The sequence below is a fragment of the Mauremys mutica genome, chromosome 8 (assembly GCF_020497125.1).
Source record: "Mauremys mutica isolate MM-2020 ecotype Southern chromosome 8, ASM2049712v1, whole genome shotgun sequence".
Lineage (NCBI taxonomy): Eukaryota > Metazoa > Chordata > Testudines > Geoemydidae > Mauremys > Mauremys mutica.
Genome location: NC_059079.1, coordinates 13,442,901 through 13,467,793, shown reverse-complemented (window position 1 = coordinate 13,467,793; position 24,893 = coordinate 13,442,901). Strand labels below are relative to the sequence as shown.

The following is a 24,893-nucleotide window of genomic DNA, read 5'->3' as shown; positions in this document are numbered from 1 at the left end:
TCGATGTACTTAGATCTACTCACCGCGGTGTCTTCACTGCAGTGAGTCAACTGCTGCTGCTTCCCCATCGACTCCACTTGCGCCTCTCATGGTGGTGGAGTACAGCAGTCAATGGGAGAGTGCTCGGGGGTCGATTTATTGTGTCTAGACTAGACATGATAAATCGACCCCCGCTGGATCGATCACTGCCCGCCGATCTGGCGGGTAGTATAGACATAGCCTGAGTAGGAAGGGAGGTGGACCAGACAAATGGGAGGTGAGGCATCCACCAGACAATGTCTTGATTAAGATGTGGTCCATATGATGAAAAGTTTGATCACCCTGCACCATACCCCTGTGACATGACCTCCTATGTGCCAGGGGGCAAATGGGATATACAGGGTCCCAGTTATAGGACAATAGCAGGTGGCTGGATTGTTCAACCTGCCCAAAACTAGTGCCTCACATACCCATTGGTCATAACAGATACTCTGTGTCATTGCTACATGTCAACCTTCCCCTCTTCTGCCTTAGCTGGCCCAGGGCTTGAATGTTATTCTCCTACCCATCTTGTTTGGGAATTTAAGCCACACTGGATATAGTTACATGCAAAAAAACCCCTGTGGCAGCAAGTCTCAGAGCCCGGTTCAACTGACTCGGGCTCTCAGGGCTCTGGCTGCAAGGGTAAAAATAGCCGTGCAGACATTTGGGCTTGAGCCTGGGCTCTAAGACTCACCCTTCTCACTGAGCATCAGAGTCAATTGAGCTGGGCTCAGAAATTCGCTGCTGCCTGTTTGCTGTGAAGATGTACTCATGGTCCTTTCATGGGCATGGTATAGTCTGTCTGCTGCCAGCCACTCCTGGCTAAGTACTGAGCACAGAAGCCAACGCATGGTTGCAAACAAGTGAGGCTCCCAACTGCACGGTTGGTGAATTTTTGGCACAGCTCTTCTCACGGGGCACAATATTGCACCATAGCGGAGGACTGACCTCAGCATCATTAATTGAAGAGAAAGACAGTAGAAGAAAAGATGTGTCTGATGAGAAAAGCAAGATTACAGAGTAGAATGCTTTGCCTGTCCTCGTTTTAATGTTACTGATCTAAAACAGAGACACGATCTCCACTGCAGAAGTTTATTAACCTAATCCCTGTTTGCTGGTGGGAATGGCATGCTGAGATTTTCCGTCGGCCTAGTACTTGGGAGTGGAAACATGGCATACTGGTGCAGTTTATCTTGTGGTGAACTAACGACTCCAAAGAGACTGCTTTACCAAGGGGTTAGTAAACTTCACAGTTGTCTGCAATGTTTTACTGGAAGTTACAGAAACTATTCAAACATCTGTCTAGCTAAGTAAACAAATAGAGCTTTAAACCCTGTTGACGCATACGTTATAGCTGACTCGCTATTTTTGACGTGGAGGTAATCAAGGGACTCAAGTTACATTATTGAAGGAATGTGTCAGCTAACAGGATATGCTTTATAAGACAAGTACAACACGGTGAGTGTGTGAATCCTTCACGTGGACTTAAAAACTGGCCCAGATCCTCATCTAAATTTCTGGCCCTCTAGGTAGTATTAGCACTTCAATTATGCCCCCCAAAAGAAACTTGTATGGTTTTCTTTTCCAGAGCAAATGGTGGCAGTGTGAATACTTTTAATATATCCTACTGTTCAGCAAAACATAGTAATGACAATAAGTTCTATAGTATTTTAAATATATCCTAATCTTGTATATCCTTACTCTGTTGGGGGTCAAAAGCAGTGATTCTTCGGTTTAATACAATGCGCTTTGGGACAATACACCTTGTGCAAAACAATAATGTTTAGAGTAGTGGAAAGAACTGTACGTCCTAGGAACCATTTGGCCTATATAAAAAACTGTCCCCATATCAGGCGCAATAGAGCATTTCATCACCAAGGGGAAAATATTCATAATATTTCATCTGAACTATATATCCCACTAACGTCTATATTCCACTAGTAGGAAAAGTTATCGCTGACGCGGGACAATAGATTGTCATATGCACTTTTAAAATATAGGCACCTCAGGTAGGCCCTTTGAAGAAAGAGGGATTGCTCATGTGAGTAAGGGTTTGTAGGATCTGACCCATATATTATGATATATTTAAAATACCACAGCACTGGTATATATATATCAACCAGTGCTGTGGTATTTTAAATATATCATATATACATTTTGCTAGAGAAGTAAATACATTCAATATATTCACACTGTCACCAGTTTCCTTTCCACTATCATTTTAAGAATGTTACAGCTTATGCACTAATAATTATGTAGCCACTATTAGTGCAACATACTACACAAATGAAAGTTTCATGGTGCAAATGTGTTAGTGTTACAGTTTATTACTTTAGGGCCTAATCCTGCAAGGTGCTGAGAAACCTCAACACCAGTGGGATTTGAGAGCACTTGGTGACTTATAGAATAAGGCCCATATGTATTCCTATAATAATATGACATATATGAGGTAGATTTCCAAAGGCACAAAGGGCAGCTGGATGCCCAATTTCTTTGACAATTAATGGGAACTGGGAGCAGGTCCCTTTGAAAATTGTCCCTGTGATAGTAATGGCACCTAGATATAATGACGATGGGAATAATAAAAAACTCTGGACCAGACAGACATATGGCCTGCTTGTGCCCAGGCCTCGTGCAGGAACACAGGGGAGTGGGAAGGCATAATTCTTTCACCTACATATCTCAGAACACTTGGTAAACTTGGGTGAATGAAGTCTTGCAAGGTATCTTTGAGGCTGGTAATTCTTACTGATGGGGAGTGTAGTAATAGCACAGTATCCCTGTTAAATAGTTTATGAGCCCTATAGTGGTGCTTACCATAGAATATCAGGGTTGGAAGGGACCTCAGGAGGTCATCTAGTCCAACCCCCTACTCATAGAAGGACAAATCCCCAGACAGATTTTTGCCGTGATCCCTAAATTGCCCCCTCAAGGATTGAACTTACAACCCCGGGTTTAGCAGGCCAAAACTCAAACCACTGAGCTATCCCCCCCATGTTTTGTGTTTTAGAAGAGTCCAGAAGCCAGTCACAGAAACAGAGCCATGTAGCTGCATATTGGTGTACATTTAATAACCACAGTTATCTGAGACCCAACTGTGCCTGGATGGTTTCTTGAAATGGCTGCTTTTTTGCAAAGAGCAAGTGACCTAACAGGGAAAAAAGGCCACAGCTCCTAAGGTAAAGAGAACTTTGCTGTTGCCTTGTTGGAAGCCAGGGATATAGGCTTGTTCCGAAAGATATTCCCTCTTTCAGTATATTTAATAAAAGGCAGAAATCTTCTTATCCTAGGTAAGTTATTTCTTTCCTTACAAGCATGTGAAATATACAAAGAAAACACAAGGGTTGTTTGTTTTTTCCATCAGAGTGCCTCTTTCAGAGCCATTCCAGGCTTCTAAGGAAAAAAACAAGTACAAGGCTGTGGTGATAACTCCTCAAAGGAAACTCAGCAAGTGAGTCATTCTTCGTATTCTGCTTGGTGACAAAGGCTGGCCTATAGTGTGTCTCTCTTCATGGCACGGACTTCGCCTCCTTGCTTCTCCGTACAGAGCACCTGCCACATATAAATGCTATCTGAATAGTAAAACTTCCCTAATTTAACAGACTTTCATGGTACACTATGGAAGTAGGATTAGGCCCATGTTGCCCTATCTTCATCCCCTCAGCTTTAGACTACAATCCCAAAGCTTCCTGAAAATTGAACAATTGGCTTAATAACAGGAAGCCAGGAGCTAACAAATTACAGTTCTTGTAATCAGAAGAGGGAGTTGAGAAAGGGTAGTGTTTTGGCAGTGATAGCTCATTTCCATGCCTCATTAAAACAACATGGCTTATTCATATACTTTTAGGCCTGGTTTTCGTTTAAGGGATAACGGAGCAGGTGCCTCTTTTTATGAGGCAATAATCCATTTTGGCTGAGCAGTTTATCCTTGTGGGGGAACTGGATGTATTCAAACTGCCAAGGAAAACAAGGTACCAGTCCTGCTACCCTTCCCCATAAGGGGTCGGAGAAGGACATTAAACACAGTACACTTCACCTTGTCTTGTTTCTCCTGTCCTGTGTGCTACTCCTCAGTGCTGAGTTCCGCTATCAGGGTCAGTAAGGTGATTGTCAAAATCCCTGATTATTCTCCAGTCATGTTGGTCCTCTGAGTTAAGGCCTGTATCTGCAAAGCTGAAGTCCTACTGACTTCCAAGGAAGTTTAGAAGACGCAGAACTTTGTAAGTGGGGCACAGAGCAAGTCACAGGGCATATGATGTTAGGTGCTCACTACCTTGTAGAGTCAGACCCAGGATCAAACCCCAAAAGCCTAGTCTTTTTCCCATTTAAATTGCCAGCAAAACTCCCATTAACTTCAGTAATGCAGGATTGGGCCCTTAGAGGCCATGTACATGATCAGGGAGTGACTCAGCCCTGGACCTGCCAAATGAGGCCAATGACCGCACGAACTGCATCCAATGAAGTCAATGGGAGCTTTGCCATTCACCTCAGGGAGAGATGGATCATCAGCAGCTGAACCTGACATGCCTGGCAGCAGGCAGAATGGGGATGGTACAATGAGTTTGCACAGATTATACCATATTTTATATTTTCCTCATGAGAAGCCGAGGGAATCTCACACTGCAAATTCAGCTCCTGTTCCGGAGTTTGAAATGTAGGGATCCAGGGTTTTGGGCCAGCCCATTAGAAAGTCAGGGCTGTCTGCCACATTCAGATGAGATCAGTGTTTGGCTTCCGAACAGCCCCAGAGTTCTGCAGGCCTTCAGCTCCAGAGTTCTGGACGTAGAAGAGGGACGGAGGGCACAGGGGACAGAAAACGGGTATGATTAAGGAAAAAAATATTTCTCTTAATTAAGAGTCTGATTGTGCCTGATTCTAATACCGCTGTAGGGGAAGGGTGGAGGGGAAGCCCACCCTTATGCATAGCCTACTATCCATATCTCAGCTTGAGCAGAAGGGAGCTACATGTCTGGGACTCCCTACTTTAAACCGGGGATTGGGAGGAACCTGGTCTCCACACCCACCCTGCTAAACCGGCAGGATGCAGTGGAGAGGAAGTAATCTGTACCTGGAAGAGGGTGGTTCAAATTACTTCCTTTAGGAACAAGGAAGGAGAAGCTCACAATTCCTTCCGAGAGTAGCTCTTGGAGTAGCAAAGCTATGCGCCACCCCTTACACAGGGCTTTGAGCAAAGGCTCAAACAAGCCCTAAGTAATGTTATGGGGAGGGAGCATGGAACGGGGCAGAGGTGCCAAGATGGGAACAGGAAGCAGGAACTTTAATGTTGTTAAAGGTGTAAGGAGATAATCAGAAGAAAAGGGAAATCCTGGGGAGAGAAATGAGAAAATAGAATCAGTCTGCACTGAGAAGAGTGGCCATTTCATTGAGAAATCACATGATATGGAGTCTTTGTTCTCATTGGCTGAGAGCCTCCAGTTTTTGTATAAGTTAGCATAATAGTTTGTGATTTTCTAAAGTGTTCCATAGCAATGCTGAAAACGATTCTTTTCTATGGAAAAGTTTAAATGTGTGTATTCCATTACTGACCCTCAATCTCTTCTTCTTAATGTGTGTGTAAGGCTCCAGACAGGGACTTGAGATCTAGATTTAATTCTTTTCCCAGGCACAGACTTCTAATGTGGCCTTGGACAAGTCACTTAACCTCTGTGTCTCAGTTTCCCATATATAAAATGGGAATAATAATCCTTTCTTAGCTCACAAAGGTGTTAGGAGGATAGATTCATCCATAAATAGGAATGTGATGAGCACCATATAAGAACCTAGATTGATCATGTCATGCCCAGTTATATATCGACATCAAAGAGGCTTTTGATTCTGTCAAAAGATCAGCACTTTGACTCAATGAAAGGAAATGGCATTCCAGATGTTCTGCTAAATCTGGTGCATGATCTTCATACTGGTACCAGGGTGAGAGTGTATGTTAGTTCGTGGCTTTTGCCACATTTCTACACAACCTGAGGTGTGCATGCAGCAGGGATGCATTCTTGCTCCAGCATGTTGGAATCAAGGTTGATCAAGAAGTGTTCACCGACTAAGACAATGCTGACAGCACTGCCTTGCTGGTGGAACAGTCAGTGAATTCCATTCCCACCCTCCAAGGCCTTCAAGATGCTGCCTATGCTTTGGGGTTGTTGAACTTCTCATGGCAGAAGACCAAGGTCCTGAACCTCCTAGGTAGGCCACCAAACTCCCTGATGCAGGTGGCATCTAGTACTGTGGTGGGCACTGATGAGTTCATCTACCTAGGCAGCAAGCAGAGTTCAAATGGTCACAGCAAACTGGACTTTCTTTGGCAAATAGGTCTCACCCCTTCCGGCATGAAGTCTCGCTTATGGATGCAAAACCAGCTTTGCACTGAAACAAGATTCAGAATCTCTCAAATCTGTATACTATATGGATCAGAAACCTGGACTCTCTTACAGGCAGACTCAGGGAGGCTAGAGGCATACCATATGCACTGTCGGCAGCAAATCCTGAGCATAAAGCAGTTTGACTTCTGTGCAAAATGTCATAATTTCTCAGAGACCTTCCCTGCCTTCAGTCGCTCTTTATATTGCCTGCTCTACGACCATGTCACCAGAATGGACAACAATACCTCGGCACACTGTACTCTCAAATTCTACATCAAGGCCCAAAGGGTGCACATCCTGATCCTACCTGGTGCCAACCACAGGACTGTCCCAGAGATTTTGAATTTGTGGGACAGAGCTAGAGCTGGAAACTTCACTACCTGATGCCTGGTGAGACACCATGAACTGTGGTCACTCTGGCTGATGCAACAGTCCTCAGTAGACTGTGTGTGTTTAATGATGATCTTTAGTTACATAACTGGGGTGGGCAAATCTTGGTCTTGGCCTTTATATATATATAGACTGCTTTAAATGGTATATATATTTTAGATCACTTTGCATCCCATAATATAACTGCTGCTAAAAATTCACATTACTTTTACTGATCCAGGCCAATGGCAGAATCTTTATTGGGAAAGCATCTGCACTGTCCATGTTCTTATCAGACATTTTCTTGGGATTAGGTTTTAGCCTTTCAGTATTATAACTTTCTACATTTTTTTTCCCTGGTGATGGATTTTGACAAACTTCGTCAGGGAAGATGTGTGCATCATTGGGGCTTTTCCTGCAGAAGCTCTCATAGAGGGAAGGGCATGCTCATCTTGTCTTTCACAGCTGGACTATCCCTTTGCGATGGATGAGGGACAGACAGTAAAACGTGAAAACATGTGACGATTGTGTCTTGTAAAATGAATACAATGGCTCTCCACGGAGACATAACAAAGATAAGACAGAAGTGAGAGCTACCAAAAATATAAGCTTCGAAAAGATGTGGGTTGTAATGATACTATAACATATCTGCTCTTCTGGAACATAAGCTTTTACTACAAGGCTGTATTTTGACTACGTTTGACCTGAGGCTACTGTGGCTCATGTGCCTACAACCAATTGTTTGCGTGGCAGCATCTCACTGCAGAACAACTAGGAGAATTCCATTCTTATCATTCAGCACATGCCCTGTGGGCTGTGGGTGATGACTGTATCATTCAAGTACTCACAATACGTTCAGTCTCCAAGACAAGGACTAGTTGCCAGCCAACCTTGTTCATTTAGTATCTGTTGCTGGCTGATCCAAGCAATTGCATGGAAATTGAGGTCACAAGCTCATTTGGGATAAGAAAGAAAAGTAAAAATAGACATGTAGGAAGAAAATATGAAACAAATTAAAACTACAAGGAATGTACATGAATAGCTTTTAGGGCCTATCAAAAGCCAGTTTTAATCAATGGGACTTAAATACATGCTTACGTGCTTTGATAAATAAGTATTTCCTTAAGCATAAACTTTAGCAGATACTGAAGTGCCTTGGTGCATCAGGGCCTTAACTCTCTGTCACTCATATAATTCACTTCGAAACAAAAGGTATTAATTGAGCATATTAGAAACAAACAGGAAATCCTGAAAAATCTAGCCTTTTGTTCAGCTTTCTATGTGAAACAAATCACATTGGCACTAAATATATGCAGTGCAATGAGAGTACGGAATTTGAAATTCAGCACCTTTCACAAGACTATACACTGACAGCGGGCACAATGCTGTCCAACATCCTGTCCACTTTATCTTGGGTGGAGCAATAAAGGAAGGAAAGTCACAATAGCACTCCTCCTTTAATCAAAATATCTTGGGTCTGTCTAAGAATCAAGGATATTTTTAATAATAGAGATCTTCTGGGACTTGGTGTGATGTCAAAAGCTAGTGAGAGACACAAGGAGTAACTGAACATGCTTACTGGAATGTCCACCAAGCATTTCACAGCTTCCAAAGTGTCTGTGTCGTATTCTTCTCAACTGATTTCTTTTCAGTCTAATAAAATGTGTAAAACAACCACTTTTTCCAAAGTCGTCTTTTTTCTTTCTTATGTTGAAATCTGTATCTCTGCCTACTATCTAGCACTCGATTATACTCTCTCTATATATATTGCAAAATATTTTAAAGCTTTCCGTAATGCCTTCAAAGAATTCAGAGAATGCCACTTGCTGTGTCACCCCCATTTAGACTTTTGGAGCCAATGGAACTGTGCCAGTTTACACCGGGCAAGAATTTGCCCCTTAATAGTTTGCATTTCTTTTCTGGGGAATGACCAAGATACAGTAACTCCTCGCTTAACGTAGTTATGTTCCTGAAAAATGCTACTTTAAGCGAAACGATGTTAAGCGAATCTAATTTCCCCATAAGAATTAATGTAAATGTGTGTGTGGGGGGGAAGCGGGGAGGGTTTAGGTTCCAGGGAAATTTTCACCGGACAAAAGAAATTATATACATATATAGCATAAATTTGAAATCATTTAACACAATTTAATACTGTACTAACAAATGATGATTGTGAAGCTTGGCTGAGGCAGAGGCATAACGGGATTGGGGGGCGGGGGCTTGCCCCGCTCCTCCCGCCCAGCCTTCCAGCTAGGGAGCAGGATCAGGGCTTGCCCTGTTCTGCCTGCCTGTCACTCCTGCCAGGGAATGGGGCCAGGGGTTTGCCCGCTCCCTGGCTGGAACGCCGGGTGGGCGGAGCGAGGCAAACAACTTTGTAACAGAACATTGCGCGACTTTAAACGAGTATATTCACTAATAGATCAGCAACCTAATAACGAAACAATGTTAACTGGGGCGACTTTAAGTGATGAGTGACTGTAGCCACATTGAATGCTTTGGCTGCCTTTGGTTACTAAACACATTGCTTGCTTCTATTTGGCCATGTTGCTTATTTACATACTTACAGGATTTTAAAATAACTATGCAAAACGTTTCTCTTCCAGGAAAAGAAGAAGGAAAAGTCACTGTCTGGTGCATTGACAAGACGTGGAGAAAAGTGTGGAGAAGAAGAAAATGCTGAGAGAGGAATTTTGATCCAAAGGACAAAGGGTGAAAGGAAGGAAAGGAGAATTTGGTTGGAAAACACAAAGGATCGACGGGAGCAGGAAAACTGTATCAGCAACTCAAAAGAGCAAACAACTGTCAGTATTATGGTGAACTGTATTCTGAATGGCCATCTGCCCTCTGGCAGGTAAGTGGAAGAAGGATGACAACAAACTTTGCCCCGGATTCAGGAAATATAATACGGAAGGGCCAAATTGTAGCCTCTAGTGCAGGGATCGGCAGCCTTTCAAAAGTGCTGTGCCGAGTCTTTATTTATTCACTCTGATTTAAGGTTTTGCGTGCCAGTAATACATTTTAACATTTTTAGAAGGTCTCTTTCTATAAGTCTATAATGTATAACTAAACTATTGTTGTATGTAAAGTAAATAAGGTTTTTAAAATGTTTAAGAAGCTTCATTTAAAATTAAATTAAAATGCAGAGCCCCCCGGACTGGTGGCCAGGGCCCGGGCAGTGTGAGGGTCACTGAAAATCACCTTGCGTGCCGCCTTCGGCACCCGTGCCATAGGTTGCCTACCCCTGCTCTAGTGCAACACGACAGAAGTGCAAGGGGGCACCCCCATATGCTCTTGCTCCCGCTACCGACATCACAGGTAGCAGCACAGCAGGTGAAGCAGGCTCCACAGTGCCACTGCTTCCACATACACCAGCGCAAGTGGATGGGAGGGAACAAAACAAGGTGGGACCTGGGAAGAGCTAGGGCTCTACCCCCCTCACATGCCAGGTGTCGTTGCTGAGCCAGTGCCCTGGAGAACGCTTGCTTTGCCAGGTACAGACCCAGTGCCATTTCCTCCCACCCTGGAGCAGTGGGAAGTCACAATCTCTCTCCCAGGCTGCTCCAGGGACAGCATATCAGTGTGTTCCCCCTTACTCAGGGCAGACTGTTCTCCCATAGAGAATCAAAGGCAGCATGGATTGTTACTAACTGCTTCCACCATGCCCAGAGAGATGCGCTAGGTGTCTCACGGACCAGAGAGGCAGCCACAGACCCTGCCTGAAGATCTGACAATCTACAATGTAGACAGGGCCCAACAAGGAAAGAGTAAGAAGAGAGGGAAAGGGGGAAAGACATGGCTCCAAAACAAGACCATGTGGTGACTACACAGCGACTCACTTTAGGCCATGGCCAAATGTCTTTGTGGGCAGGCTTTGGTTTATTTGTTTAATCCGTTCACCCTTCACAACAGGAATGAATTTTTAGGAGGGGCTTGGCAGAGGTGAGGCCGGTAATTTGATTTGGGAGAGTGTTCCAGGCGGCGGAAGAATTAGCAGGGAGATGTTCACATGAAAAGGAGATGAGCAGGGTGCCACAGCCAGGTGTTGAATTCTCTATATGTGATGCATAGAAACCAGAATTTCCAGTTATGTTATAGGATTAAGGGCCCTTAGTAAGAGGAACCTACCCAAAAGGGGAAGGGGAGATGGAGTGAACAGCTCAGAGGTGGAAGGAAGGACCTGCTGATGGAGAACCTTCAATGGCCTGAACAGGACCTGAATTCTGTATGCCAAGTTACTGGCATGCTATGCATATGCCCTGCCCCACACTGAGCATACCCAATGCAGTAGCTGATATGTAGTGGAAGAGGAGAATGAGGGTGCATGCTCCAGTGACACAAATTTTTCCACAAGGTGCAGGGAGTGTGGGAAAATGCTTGTAAAGCTGTAGAGAGCTACAGCATTCAAATGGTTGAGACACTTTATCGTACAGCTGGGCAAATAATGGATTTTTCAGTTCACTGGCAATTTTGAAATTTTGGGGGGTGGGAATTAGTTTTGGATCAAACAAAATATTTCATTTCTACCAATTCCAAATGTGTTGTTTCTATGTATACCATATCTAATCGTTTTAAAACTTCAAAAAAAAAAAAAGGAAGGGAAGTTTTGAAACAAAACAGCGTTTCCAACTGAACACTTGAAATGTTTTCTTTAAAAAATGTCAAAAGAAAATGGTTTGATTTTTTTTCTGAATTTGTTGTTTGTTTGTTTTTCTGAATGATCAATTTGGCCAAATCCACATGAATTCACAAAACATTTCGGTGTCACCAAATCTGCATTTTTTGGTGAAAACAGGTTTTCTGACAAATGATGCCCAGCATTCCCTATGCACACTAAGGATCCTGCCTCCCTCAGGAACCACCCCTTTGGCAGTGAAGCTCAGCACCCCTCCTTCCTCAGGGCCATGTGCAGTTGACACAATCTGGGCTTAATTTCATCATGAAACTGCAAATAGATTTTTCCAGGAGTCTGGATAAAAGAGAGTTGCAATAAATGAGCTTTGACATCTAGAAGGGAGTGGGCAAATATTCTTGTCAGTGTTTTAAATACTACAGCATCTAGTAATAAGAGAAAGAAATAATGCACATTTTCTTTTGATTTATGCGCCTGATATGAAATATATGTTATACATTTCCTCTGGGATGTATTTCACCTCAAAAACCTGTGATACCAGCTTATAATGAGTTACACATTTATTTTGAAACAGTGCAGAACAACAGTAATTGGAAGCATGTTCCGTTTGACTAAACAGGTACAATAATTCTTAAATATTCACTGTCACTTACCAGGTCTGCACTGATGTTAATCATTACACTTTTTGTACTCTATGGGCAAATCAAATACAGTAGTGATGGAGCACACACCACAGTAAAAAGCCAGAATGCTCTTTATGTGGAGAGACATTAATAATAGTAACTAAAGCTGGTCAAGAAATGGGGTTTTCTTTCATAGAAAATTTTAACTTTTCATCAACCAAATAAAAACACACAAGATTTCAGCTGAAAACTTAAAGTTTTCAGTTTTTTTAGTCAAAAAGCTTTGGGTTTTGGCCAAAACACCTTAAGTTTGCCACTGACATTTTTCAAATTTTTTAATAAAAAGTCAAAATTTCCCATGGAAATCAGACACTTTTTGGGAAAAAAAAGAAAAAAGAATTCAGTTAGTTGAAAATTCTGTGTTCTGTCAGAAAACAGTTTTGAAGGAAACATTTCAACTAGCCCTAACAGTAATAATAGTTTGTCTAATAACCTCAGTGAGTTTGCAAACATCAGTAACGGAGCCTGACAACAACTGTGTGAGGGCGAGTAAGATTACTATCCCTATTTTACAGATGAAGGAACTGAGGCAGAGGAAGGTTACAGTAGCCACCATTGAAAGGTCAACATATAGTAAAAGCATAGGAGCACTTATTATTTTTATTACAGTAGCATCTAGAGGCCTTAAGGAAGATTAAGGGGCACCATTGTGCAAGGTGCTGTACAAACACATATGGAGAGATAATTATAAGCTCTTTGGGGTAGGGACTAATATTATTTACTATTTGTACTGTGGTAGCACCTAGGTGCTGCCGCCTTACTGTGCTAGGTACTGTGCAAATCCTTCAGAGCGGAACGTTGAAATAGACAGACAGGGACCTGAGGCACAGATAACGTTTCCAAGGTGCCACAGTAAATCAGTGGCAGAGCCAGAGTTTGAACTCAGGTCACCTGAGGGCCTGTATAGTGCCTTCAGCACACAGTGATACTCACTGTACCTAGGTACAGCAAGAGTACTCAGGCCTTAACAAAGCCACAGTTGGTTCAGCATGCAAGTGAGGACAGGCGAGATGGTCAAAGGTATGCAACATACACGTTTATTATTATTATTATTTTATATTACAGTCATGCCTACAAGCCTCTGTCTCAGATCAGGATCCCATTGTGTTAGGAACTGTACATACACAGTAAAAGGGGAGTCCCTGACCAAGCTAGATCTGTGAAAAGATGTAACGGGGTGGGGGCAGGGGGGGGATTTATCATCTTATCTCTGGCAACTTCTTCCCACATGGGTTGTGCATAAACATGGAAAGCAAGATAATAACATGTTAGTGTGACTGATATAATGGCCGTATTGCCATGAGTCTGAGATAGCTCCATTGCTTCCAAGTGACATTCCCATGAATAAGTAACGTGGCCACACCAAATTCATGCCCTGCAATCTTTTTAACCACCCCACGGCATCATGTATTCACCTGCATCTCTCTCGCTATATAAAGAGGCATATCCAGGTAAAACAAAATGAAACCCATTCATCTCCCACTGAAATGCAAACGTTTCGAGGGCAGGGTGAGACATGATAGCTTTTTCATGGCGCAAAACAGCACTACACAACAGTTTGGGTAATAAAGTAATACCACGCTCAGTGTAAATTGTGGGGTCAGTTAAATGTAGGTAGAACACCTTGCTGTTCCCATCCAGATGATTACTGCATGAACAGAAAAGGTGCACAAAATTCACCAACCTGCTCTCATACCTCCCGACAGGGCTAGGTGCAGCTGTCCTTGTTTCCAGCTGAGAAAAACAAAACAAAAGGAGGGGAAGGGTTAAGTGAGTTAACAAGCAGAAGGAGACAATGGGACAGATGCCCAGCTGGTGTAAATCCAAGTCGCTCATTGGAGCAACGCTGGTTTACACCTGCTGAGGATCTGGCGCGTAGTTTTCCTAAAAACATTTGAAGGCATTTGAAAAATGTCAGCTCAGAGAAAGGTTAAGAGGCTCAGGAGCTGGTTGCCCCGATGAATCCAGGTCGCTGACATTTTGTTGACCTTCACATCGTGAATTGAGCCATAGGCTAACCAATCTGGACAGTGACCCTCGGACAGAGCCAATGTCTGAGGGGAAATACTGCTCCGTCAGCAAGCACACGATGCCCTTCCTCCCATGTTAGGATTTCAGGACTTTTAAATGGGCCTAATGGAAGGGATCAGTCCCCCTTGTTGAATGCTCATCTTTGGGCTTTACACTGAGTCCATCTGTGCATTTATGTCAGACATTTATTTTATTACTTACCAAAATGCATCTGTCATTATACCTCCTTCTGCTTGTACACGCATCAAAGAACAGCAATGTGGCTGGCCACAGGCAGCCCACGTAGAGAACTAACTCCCACAGTGAGCCCCAAATAAACCCCAACACCCCGGCCTCCAGGATATTGCTAAACAGACAGGCTTTGCAACTTGTCCTGGAGGTCAGGAGGGTTGGGCTTATTGGACAAACAGGGGAAGGGAATTCCAGAATTGAAGGCTCCCCCTTGTTCTGGTAACACCTTGCCAGCTGCTGAAATCTATGGACTTTTAACTGAGACACCTATGCTGACTTCAACCGTCATGGGAAAACGTGGGGAGAGAGTGGGCTGAGAGGTCAGAAAGCTAGGCTCCAAACAGAGAGGAATTTAAGGGGCAAATTCTCTACTATACCAGAGCTCTGCTCAATCCAGGGGGGGAGGCAAGGGAAACATCAGGCCAGTCCCAGCTCTGATGCCCCTTAGAGCTCTTACCCCGGAGGTATAAACTCAGCTACTACCTTAGAGTGCTTAATGAACCCTGTGCCAGCGGAGGATAGGAGCTGCAGAGCAGAGCCCTGCCACATACACCTCCCCCTTGCCTAAGACATACTCCCTCCCTCCCCTGACATGACCCCTCTTTGCTAGGAGAGGGAGGACAGAGTCATGGGGGCCAAGCGACAACTCAGATGTGACAGCAGGGAGCTTCCTATGACAGAGGAATTCTATGCTGGGCATCTGGCTGAATTACAGCCAATGTACATCTCCTGAGTGGCACAAAGGGGGCGTAAGGATTTGGCCCTAATGATCAATATCATACCTTGAACTGGAGTCAATGTAGTCTCTGGAATGCTGTGTATCAGGCTTCTTGCAAGTCAAAGTGTTACACATCACAACCCCCTTGTTGAACGGTCTCCAAGGTGAAGATGTTTTCTGAACAAACACCTCAAGACTTTTTCACTCGTTTCTTTAAAAAACCCAAGTAGTCCATCAGTCTCTTTTTGAGGCAAATCTATTACTGATTAAATTCAAACAAGCCAATTTGGTAATAACCACTATTTTCATCTGACAAATAAGCCAGCTCAAATTGCTGGCATAATATACTTCACAAGCACAGTGAATGAAAGAGGTTATTGCATCGAGTATTCAGTAAATCAATGGAAATCTGTATAGCTGATGCCGGAATCTTATGTTTTTGTAATAATGATGGCACACCTAATCAGTTCAAATTTTTATTTCTCTCCCTGCTTTTACTTTAGCTCTCTTTTGGGCCCCATTTCCAACATGCTTGAGGGACAGGAAGAAACTAGAATTAACGTGGGAAGGGAAGAGTGACATATTTGGTTGGCTGGAAAGCAAATTTAGTCCAGAAGACATTTAAGGCCATGTTTCAGAGGATGCCTCTAAGCTTGCACTCACAAATTTTGCACACGTCTTCCTTCTTCCTTGTATACTAGCTGAGCAAATTTGAGCTGGACCCACAGCGATGACACACACGGGACTCCCCTTTGCCAGTTTGTGCAGTGTGGCTTTTCAGAGCAGAACTGAAGACGTATTAATTATAGACGTAGCTAATCAAAATACATCCAAAATTATGTTGACAATACAACTAGCATGATTAGAAGGAGGACATCGGTAGAAGGAGATTAGAAGGAGCAGATCCTCAGCTGGTGCAAATTGTCATAGCCATTTCAATGGGACGTTAAGAATTAACACCAGTTTCAGATCTGCCCCCAAGTCTTGTTTTCATGTTGCCTTTCAATGCAAGAAGCAATCTGTTAATTTTGTTTTTGATGTGACTGCAATGATATCATATTTGCCACACATGCCACTCATGCCAACAGTTGTTTTCCCAGATGAGATTATCTTGACTTTTCAAGTGTAGAAGCCACATTTCCTCTTCAAGCAATGTGAAAAGGAATGAGTTATATTGTTTTCGTGTAAGTTCAGTCTTGTGACATTTTGATATACCTGGCACCATCTGTGTTGTTTCCTAGTATGGGTTGATGCTGAGTGTTTACAATTGACTGGAAGTTTTCAAATATTGCTTTTGCACACACAGAGTCCAGTAAGATTTCACTAGTGAACTTCAACTTCTAAATTCTCATACCTAGCTCATTACCCATCTGTTTCTCTATCCCATATCATGAGGGGATTTTATTAACTGATGAAATCACTAAACACAGAGGCTATATGAACACGCCAGTGCAGAGCTACCAAAGACTTTGCCAATTTTGTGGGACAAAATATGTCTGTACAAACAAGGATGCAGCAATATGGAGAAAATGCGAATGAACTATTTCCAACATGTCCTGTGGAAATGTGACAAGAAATCCACTGACTGAAAAAACAGATTACACACTGTTTGTGCCCTGGATTTGTGCCCTGAAGAAATACAGAACAATGCACAAGGAAGAAAAATTCCATCAAATATAGTAGGAACGTACCGAAGTCAATGAATACATATTCCAAGAAAAACAGCTGGTGACCCAAACCAAAACCCCAAACAACGTAAACCTCAGAAACGTAAATAAAAATTAACTGCAAAAAGGAATCTTGGGAAAGCAGAGTAAGAAACACATCAGATTAAGGGACCACAGAACATAAAAACTCCAGCCAGTTATTTACCCATTCAGGGCCGGCCCACAACATTTTGGCACCTGAGGCGGGAAGCTCAAATGACGCCTTCATGCCCCCTCACTTGGGCCAAAACTTTGAAAGGTCTCAATTCTGCCTGCTTCCCATTCTACTCCTCTGCTACCTACCCCAATAAAGGAGAACTAACAACTTAAAATGCCTTGTTCAAAAATTTTAAGTAACACTTAACTTTCAAATGCCTGAACAGCAAATGTAACTTTTCTTGTCTGCATAGTAAACACTGGCATTTTTATCTGTTTGAATAATCAAAGTGGTGCTTTCCGTGCCTTCTTGGTTGTAAAGATTTGAACTGCTTCCTGCTGAAGGTCCACAGTCGGGCCAGCTCATGCTCTATTGAGATGGCTGCAAGGACGACCAGCCTCTCATGTGTCATTGTGGAGCGTAGATGCGTTTTTGCCAACTTCAGCTTGGAGAAGCTGCGTTCTCCATTGACAACAGTTACAGGAAGTGTTAGAAGTATGCACAGAGCAACAAAAGCATTTGGAAAGAGGGTGGTCATCTTATTTGTGCACATATATTCCAGAACAGCCTTTGGAGTTGATCCTGCTGAAATGTATCTTGAAAGGGCTTTCAGTTAATCACCTAAATCACTCGTATCAATATTGCACATGTCATCATGTGTCAACATTGTCTCTAGTGCCCTGCATTGCTGGTGTAGGTCTTCTTCAGGTATAGTGAGAAGTTTTGGAATATCATACAACATCCCAAATATACTGCTGTGTTCCTTGAGCTGCATGAAACATTCTTCAACTGATTGTATTGCACAATCTAGCACCTGGTTAAAGAATTCAACTTTGAATTGTTGTTTAGGGTCTCTTATGGGATTATCCCGTGCCTCAATCAAAATGTCTTCTTCAGTGACTCTTGTATTCTTGAGTGGGTGGGAAAATAGCTTCAGTGTGAAGTGCTTCTGCCAACTTCTGTGCACTCTTCAGAATGTTTTGAAATCCCTCATCTGACCGGTAAGACTGTAGGTATGACTTTGCATTGTCCAGTTGTTCCATTGCTCCAGATATATCAAGGTCAACACCTTGGAGTCTCTTGCTTACAACATTTATTTCAAACAGTATGTCATGCCACAACACTAAGCCACATAGAAATTTGAAGTTATGTATGTTTCTGGTGATTCCATTTCCCTCTGCCATTATCCTCCCATGAACAGTTCCTGTCATAGCATTATCCTCCATAATGGCAACTATGGCATCACGTATCTTCCCAATTTGGTGTTTGATAGGCTTTATTGCCTTCACTCGACTTTCATAGAATCATAGAATCTCAGGGTTGGAAGGGACCTCAGGAGGTCATCTAGTCCAACCCCCTGCTCAAAGCAGGACCTAACCCAACTAAATCATCCCAGCCAGGGCTTTGTCAAGCCTGACCTTAAAAACCTCTAAGGAAGGAGATTCCACCACCTCCCTAGGTAACCCATTCCAGTTCTTCACCACCCTACTAGTGAAAAAGTTTTTCCTAATGTCCAACCTAAACCTCCCTCTCTGCAACTTGAGACCATTACTCCTTGTTCTGTCATCTTCTACGACTGAGAACAGTCTAGATCCATCCTCTTTGGAACCCCCTTCAGGTAGCTGAAAGCATCTATCAAATCCCCCCTCATTCTTCTCTTCTGCATGCTAAACAATCTCAGTTCCCTCAGCCTCTCCTCATAAGTCATGTGCTCCAGCCCCCTAATCATTTTTATTGCCCTCCACTGGACTCTCTCCAATTTATCCACATCCTTCTTGTAGTGTGGGGCCCAAAACTGGACACAGTACTCCAAATGAGGCCTCACCAGTGCTGAATAGAGGGGAATGATCACGTCCCTCGATCTGCTGGAAATGCCCCTACTTATACAACCCAAAATGCCATTAGCCTTCTTGGCAACAAGGGCACACTGTTGACTCATATTCAGCTTTTCGTCCACCGTAACCCCTAGGTCCTTTTCTGCAGAACTGTTGCCCAGCCATTCGGTCCCTAGTCTGTAGCAGTGCATGGGATTCTTCCGTCCTAAGTGCAGGACTCTGCACTTGTCCTTGTTGAACCTCATCATATTTCTTTTGGCCCAATCCTCTAATTTGTCTTTCTTATTGTGTTGCACTGAGTGATTTCAGTGTCAGAGAGGATGTTCCCAGATGTTGCTTCAAAATTTGCCATCAATGAGTTGATGCAGAGAAAAATACATAGATGCTTTGAATTACATTTAAAAATTCAGCAGCCTCACTAGAAGCTGATGCTGCATCACTGACCACCGAGTTCAATGAATGAGAACTGCATGGGACAAGAAAAGCTTGAGGGTTTAACTCTCGGATCCGTGTCTGCACTCCTCTGTTGTTTTCTTTCATGTTGGCACCATTATCGTAGCCCTGACCTCTCATGTCAGCTATCACAATTCCTGTATCTTCCAGCTTTTTAAGAAGCACATTTGTCATACCAGCTCCTGTAGTATCATCAATGTCAATAAATTTTAGAAAATACTCTCTGGCAGTCACCATTGCAGGGACATTTTCACTAGGTTCTGTTGTTGTTACAAAACACACCATTAAAATCATTTGTTCCATAGGCTGATGTCAACTGTGAAGCCCAGAATAACAGAATAATATCTTGCTGACTTCAGATCTGCCACAATCTTCTGTTTGACTTTTCTTGCCAGTAACTGTATGATCTCATTTTGAATTGCTTTTCCAAGGTAGTGGTGTGCGTACATTTCTTGGGGGGTGACTCTTCTTAGATGCTCCTAGAGTAAAGCATCAAACTCAGCCATCAGCTTCACAATGTTAAGGAAGTTTCCATTCTTTGGCACATACAGCTGATCTGAAGTTCCACGAAGTGCTAGGTTTTGGGTAGCCAGCATTCTCACAATGGCAATGAGCCTTTTCAGAACATTTTGTCAGTAAAGAGACTCTAAATACAATCGTCTCTTGATGCTGATCATCTATGGTGGCCTTTAACCTTAGTCTCATCTCAAGCTCTTTCCACCTATGGAATGCTCTCTGGTAATTTGCTGCCTTCTCATGGCATGCCAGATTTCTAGCCAGATTTTTCCAGTCCGTTGTTCCTGTAGAACCCAATGTGGCTGAAACATTAGACTGGAAGAGTTTGCAACAAAAACAGTATGCAGCATTCTGGGTTTTTGAGTACATAAGCCATAGCCTCTCCACTTTGTCACCATTGGGGATTTCACGCCAGTAATGTGTTGGATGGAAACTTCTATTTTCATTGTCTTTGGGGAACATGAAGTTTTTCACTTGCTGTGGTCCATGCAGTACAAGGAAGTCCCTCAGGCTACTGCTCAAGTGGGTCCACTGGATCATCTAGACTTAAGGAACTAAACTCAGCAGCAGCTGTTTCTTGCACCTCCACAACACTATTCTCTGATCTACACTTTTCTTCAGGAATGTGCATGGTTACATCCATTTGAGATGGAGATATGGATGCTGCAGTAGCTGCCAGGTCACCTGCACTCTGACTAACTGGAAGATCAGGCATCTCCTCACCACTCACATCCCTCCCTGGGGCTGGAAGGCTCACCGTGAACATTTGTGTCTATGTATCTCAGGAGAGCTCATTCCTGCATAGATAGAAAAGCTTCCTTTGCTTTCTTTCTTTTTCTGAATGCTGCCCCAGAGAAGTGTTTTCTTCTTTCACTCATGACTGTTGTTCTGTGCCAGCTATAGTGGCTCTCAACACTCAACAGAAGGGGGCAAATAAGCAGGCTTGTAGCAGGGCCTGAATGAGGGAAGATATCAGCGTCTTAAGGGCCTAACTGGCTCCTACTACTTCAGTTGACTGCCTGTTCTCCTCAAGTGGGTTCAGGGAAACAGCAGGAAACAGGAAGCTCCCTGAGAATCTGGTGTTAATCAGTCCAGGCTCCTGGGGGTGCTCAAGAGGTACATAAGAGGTTCCTCCTCCTCTCTCTCCCTGCAGCTCCTGCTGTTTTCTGTTACTGCCTCTCACCTTTTCTCCTGTCTGCCTGTTATGTCTCTTGTGCCCTCCTTCCTTCAGCACAGCACTCCACCATCTCTGTGCATCTAGAGCAGAGAGAATACATATGCACCAGCAGCAGACACAATCTTCTACACTCTGGGTCCTAGTGGTGCCACCCCACAGTCTGGCACCTGAGGTGGCCGCCTCAGTTCGCCTCATGGCAAGGCCAGCCCTGTACCCATTGTACCACGGTAAATGCACAGCCCATATTCTAGCAAGCTTTTTTGAGAACTAAGAATTTGGCGTGGCATAGCATAACAAAGCATGTTTTACCAGAATGGGTGGTTTCTAATGGATTTCAGTGCCAAAGTGTAGTAACATTCCATTCAAAATCCTAAGAGGAGGTTTATTATGATGAGGTATATTCCTAAGAGAAAAATAAAGGCACGGTATATTCTCAGCATTCTTGATGGCATGCACATCAATATTACATGCACAAGGATATCTAGTACCAAACACTACAAAGAGCCACCTGAAAAAATGTCCCCTTCCCAAAGTGGCAGAAGTAGTAGTAAGTATGTGACTATACTTACTATAGTCACAGGCAACTGTTATCAGGAAAAATCAACAGATGATGAAGACTCCAAGAAAAATAAAATAGACTCAAGCACTGTGCCTTTAAATAATAAGTTCTTCTTTTCCAGATGATTTTAATAAACCCAAGGGCACGTGTTGTAACCCCTTGATGCTGTACAATACGAATAACCAAATAAAAGATCTCTCCAGATTTTAAGATTTACTGTTTGCGATGGGAAAAGGCCAACTAGATGACATCATTATACTTCACGTGCGAGTTGCTGCCAAGTTTGGTAATGCTAAACTGTAGAAATTGATCCTTTATGTTTTTGTGGGGAAAAAATGATTTTGCCCTCAGCGGTGACTTTTCTTTCTTTCTTTCTTTCCTTTCTTTCTTTTTTCTTTTTTTTTTTTTTTTTTTTTTTTTGTTATTTATGTAAGTGTAATGTTTACATTCAGCGAACTTCAATTTGACTTAACACTGGAGCCAGAATACCTTATCTTACAGGTTATTTGTTTTCAGCCATCTGCTTAGCTGGAAATAATTGACTTTGACAATTTAAGTGTTAAAAGTCAATGGATTATGTAGGGTTATTCACAAAGAGCCAAATACTGGTTCAGGCAGAGCTGACATTGACTTCAATGGGTGTTTGCCTGAGCAAGGACTTAGAAAGGCCTTAGAATTTGTCACACAGGATGGGAGGTGTAGTTCTCCCTGAACTGAATGGAACAGCACTAGTCAAACTTATTGTTACTTATTTAACCACAATGTCCTTTTGTTGCAAGACATCTGGATTTCTGGGAAATAAGTCTGTGATATTAATCCCAGTCAACCCCACAGAGTATAGAAATAATATTTTGTACTTACATATCATCTTCCATCAAAGAATCTCAAAGCACTCTACTACCATTAATAATTAAAATCACCCTCTTAAGTGGGTTCAATAAGTACTTTGATATCCACTTCTGAGCTAAGTAAATTGAGTCCCAAAGAGTTTAAATTACTCTCCCAAGATTTCACAGTGACTCAGTGACCGAGTTGAGCATAAAACCCACAAGTTCTCATTCCCACACCCCTGCACATCACTTCCTCAAGACTGCTAGCTCATTATGGGAATAAGACTAGTGTCACAGAGTCTAAGGCCAGAAGGGACTATTAGACCAGCAGTCTGACCTGCTCTATACCACCGGCCATTACATTTCACCCAATTTCCCTTCTATGAGCCCAATAATTTGGGTTAGACCAGAGCATTTCAGTTCTCAGGATACTAAACAATTGTGTGCCACACACAGAAAACAGGAGAGAGGGAGGGTATGTCTACAAAGCAAAGAAAATGCCGTGTTTTGCCTGTGTGAGGTGATTCGGGCTCACAGAGCTTGGGTGGTGGGCCAGTTTCATTGCTGTGTAGACTTCTGGGCTTGGGCTGGAGCCAGAGCAATGGGACCCTCCCACCCTGCAGGGTCCAAGAGCCTGAGCCCGGAAGCCTACATAGCAAAGAAACAGCCCCACAGCCCAAGTCCTGTGAGCCTGAGTTGGCTGGCACAGACCAGCTGCAGGTGTCTAGATGCTGTATAGACGTATGCTTTGGTGCCACGAGTGCCTGAAACCCTGGCAATGGCAGGAAATTGATTAGGTGGGTTATGACTAGATGACTGTAGCAAGTGAACCACACTGCACATGACAGAAGGCGGCTAAACAAACAAACAAAAAAACTAAAACCAAGGTCCTTATCACTCTGACCTGGAGGAAAATTCCTCTTGCCCCCAGATCTGGTGATGAGCGTAACATTGAGTATATGGGCAAGACACACCAGCCAAGCATGAAAGAAAAAAGATTCTGTGTATCACCTCAGAGCACAAGTCCACTCCACCTGGTGTCCTGTCTTCAGTTGTGGCCAATCCCTGATGCTTCAGAAAAAGGTGGGGGGGGAAAAAGACCAGAATACATCTGGCCAATTGTGCATTAGAGAAAAAAATTATTCTTGACCCTTGCAGGCAACTGGCTGATGCCCTGAAACATGGGATTTGATTATCGTTATTGTCTTAATGCAGAGCTGCAAGTGTGATGAACATATTGAAGGCAACACAGTCAATGGACCCAGAAGGACGCAGGATTCAGAGATTCACAAATTCACAGATTCCCAGGCCAGAAGGTACCAACAGACTGACCCTAAACACACAGGCCATAGAATTTCTTCCAGAAGCTGGATGTGAGCATATGCTTTAGAAAGATAGCTAAGCTCCCCTTAAAGACCCCAAGCAATTGTGAGTCCTCCATCTCTCCGATAAACTGCTCTAATGTTTATTTACCCTCACTGCTAGGAAATTGCGTCTTATTTCAAGGCTCAGTTTGTCTAACTTCAACCTCCAGCCATTAGATCTTGTTATATCTTTGTCAGCAAGTCTGACAACTCCTCCTTCTCCCACAATGAGCTGGCTTTTGTGTGAGTAAGTACCTAAACACAGCGATCATGTCACCTTTCAGCATCCTCTCCGATAAGCTGAATAGGTTGAGTTTCTTTAGCCTCACATTTCACGGCTTGTTTTCCAGCCCCCAGATCATTTTTGCAGCCCAGCTTTGAACTCTCTCCAGTATTTCCACAGCCTTCCTGAAATGTGGCCATCAGAACTGGACGCAGTATTCTAGTAGCGGTCTTACCAGTGCTGCGTACAGAGGCCAGATCACTTCACCACTTCTATTTGATATTCCACTTTCTATACACCCAAGGGTCACGTAAGCCCTTTCACCACATCATTTCACTGAGAGCTCATGTGGGGGGCAGTTATCTATGAACACCCCTAGTTGCAAAACTATCTATTGTAGATAACTCTCTTGTGGTTTACTATCAAATGCTTATTAAAACCGAGCTTCCAAATTGTCAGCTGCTGGGAAAGATTTAGCATATTGACCTGAAATGACACCTTGGGACACTGTTTGAAGACTATTTAATATGCTGAAGAACCAATTATTTGAATAGCACACACGTAGTCTTGTGAAAAGCAGACATACACAAAATATGCTGGTTCCAGGCTCTTTTGGGAGGAAGCCAACAATTATACAAATAATTGATATTCTTAAACTTCTAGTGTTGTGCCCATGACAGTTGTTTGGCACACTGACTACTTACAGCATACGTCTCTCTTAAGGACCAAACCTGCAACCACTTACTACTGAGCATGAATAGTCTCATTGAAGTCAAGTCCTATGCTCAGTAGCATTTGTGGGATTGAGCCCTTAAATATCAATATCCATAGTCTACTTTACATCATATATTATGCTTGGACGTTTCTGATTGCCTGCCTATGAAGAAAGATACAGAGGGTCCTATTGTTCTCTGGGGCCTGGCCTGTCATGATCAGTCTCAGTTCAACTTACATCTGTCGTCAACAATGGGTAAATCTCCTGGTGTAGACAGCCCTCTTCTTAACACTGATGCGGGGGA

General features: G+C 43.1%; 1 long non-coding RNA gene across 1 annotated transcript; it reads left to right on the top strand.

Annotated features, from left to right (window-relative positions):
- The first annotated feature begins 4,629 nt into the window (after positions 1-4,629).
- LOC123376168 lies at positions 4,630-23,765 on the top strand. The gene is made up of 3 exons (XR_006581705.1): positions 4,630-4,841; positions 9,365-9,612; positions 23,503-23,765. It is a non-coding gene; the product is annotated as an uncharacterized LOC123376168 (long non-coding RNA).
- The last annotated feature ends 1,128 nt before the right edge of the window (positions 23,766-24,893 follow it).